Genomic DNA, 2319 nt, shown 5'->3' with positions numbered 1-2319 from the left:
CAGGCTTAGGAATTCTAGTGTTCATTCAAGCATAAAAACAACATTTTGATTAGACGCAATTAAAAGCAGACCCTCTTTCCTCAACATCTTTGGAATTTAATTCAATAATTCTTAGTCCTAAATCCAAAGATCATTGATTATTTAAACATTCATATCTTATAAAACAAACAGAAACACATAATAGAAACTTGAGTCCAGAGAACAAAGTGAGGTTCTAAAACAGCCACTTAGCAGGAATAAAACATGATATGAAAATACTATAAGAGTAGAAATAAACAGATTATTATCACAAAAAGAAGCTTTTGAGTTTGATCAATTAAGTAAAGAGAGTCAAAACAGATAAACATGTATAGGATGAAGTATTGCAAAAGAGTTGATCAACTTTGAGTCAAGAAATTCCTGAGTCCAAACGCTTCACTCCTCAACCTGAAAGTAACTCTGATGTCTTAAGAGAACAAAAACAAAAGAAATGTTACTGTAACTCGCTTATTACCCTTTTTAATGGGTAAAAAACATTATTAAGCAACAATGTAATATTTTAAAATCTTTCTCGTCAATATATATTTACGGTTTCTGCTGTTAAGATCTTTTTAAAACTTTCTGAAGTTTTTCTGGAGAAAGAAATATTCTCTAAAAAAAAAAACTTCAGAACAGTTCTGGAAAATTTCTTAATAATTAAAAAAAATCTAAAAAAGCAAGTTTATTAAAATAATGTAGAATTTTACAGTTTGCCTGTAATTAAATAAAACTAAATTAAAAATAAAATAAAAGCAAAAATTGTTGCATTAATAATATCACATCAAGTCTAAGATTAGAAGTCCAAATGCAACAAAAATTACTATCTTAAAAATGGACTAATACAAATAAGAGTTTGGTTTAGTTAGAGTGCAGTCTTGGGAAAATAATGTGGAATAAAAATGATAATTTAGACAGAAAATTAAGGGTTTGTACTTCATGGTTTGAAGTAAATGTTTCAAAAGTTTGAATAAGTTGAAAAAACACATTATTTAGGCACAAAAGAAGCTTAGGAGAAGTTTAAAAAAGATTTAAATGTAGGAATTATATGTATATGTAATACACATAATACTACATGTACAAGTAAAGTTTATTTATATAACACTTTTCCCAGACAGCAGTCACAAAGATCTTTACATGATATGAGTAAAAATACATAAAATACACAAATGTGCCCTTGTTTCTCCCAAAATGTGCACATTCTGCACTTTTCATGAAGGGAACGATCTTTTCGTGCTCTGTCTGTGTTCTGCGGTGATACACTCTTTACACAATACGTCCTGTTTTATCTTTAATCACAGATGTAAAATCCTCAGAGAAAAAAAAAAAAAAAACTTCCCCTAGAGCTTTAAGCTGTGGTAAAAGTTGTCGTTTCCTGAAGAAAAAAATGACAAAAAACGAATTTGACGAGCAAATGCTTTTATTTTTTAGGTTTCAGTTCTTGCTTGAGTGAGACGTCTTTCATATGCAGCCTGAGCTCTCAGAAATTCTGCTGAAATTCAGCTTTTACGATGAAAACAGGCAAAACGGTGAGCGGCTGTCTGTGGTAGTTCTGGGAGTTTGTCTTTTTCAAACAGCTGAGTCAGCAAGTTTCTCAGCTTGTCATGTTGAGTCATTGGACAGGTTACAATGATGTTCATGAAGCCACGAGAAACAAGGTCGTGTTTTAGATAAAGTTTTGAAATAAAAATGTGGCTCCACATCACTTCTTCTATCTTCAAACTACACAGATTATTGTTGCAACTTCAAATTATACAATTATTCTGCACAGTTTTTATAGTTTCTTACTTAAAAAATACTATTGGAGTTTGAGAAAAACAAAGAAGTTTCCATAAATTATGTCAGTTTTTTTCTCCATTAAACACTTCCTTCCTCTTTTCTTTTGGTTTTGTGAAGAGATTTAAGTCTCAAAACCTTTTTTTGTGTCTCAACATTTGTCATAATACTGTTTTAGGAAAGGAATTGTATGAATATTATTTATTTTATTCACAATTTGGACATCATCAGGCTTTTTCAGTTTTTATCCAGTATGTTACACAGTTTAAATTGTTTAAGATCCTTGACACATTATACACCAACAAATTCCAATTTTACAAAGACAATTTAGTCAATTTTGATATTTTAAGCAGGATAATTAGAACATTTTGCACTTTTAACTAAACCTTTTGTGAAAAAATGAGCTAAACCAAAGAAATTACAACAATAAAGTACTGAATATGAATGAATGAATGAATGAATGAATGAATGAATGAATGAATAGATACTTTATTAATCCCAACCAAGGGAAATTCCCTTGCCTGGTAG

The sequence above is a fragment of the Oryzias melastigma genome, unplaced genomic scaffold (genome assembly GCF_002922805.2).
Source record: "Oryzias melastigma strain HK-1 unplaced genomic scaffold, ASM292280v2 sc01889, whole genome shotgun sequence".
Lineage (NCBI taxonomy): Eukaryota > Metazoa > Chordata > Actinopteri > Beloniformes > Adrianichthyidae > Oryzias > Oryzias melastigma.
Note: the sequence above shows the minus strand (reverse complement) of the source record.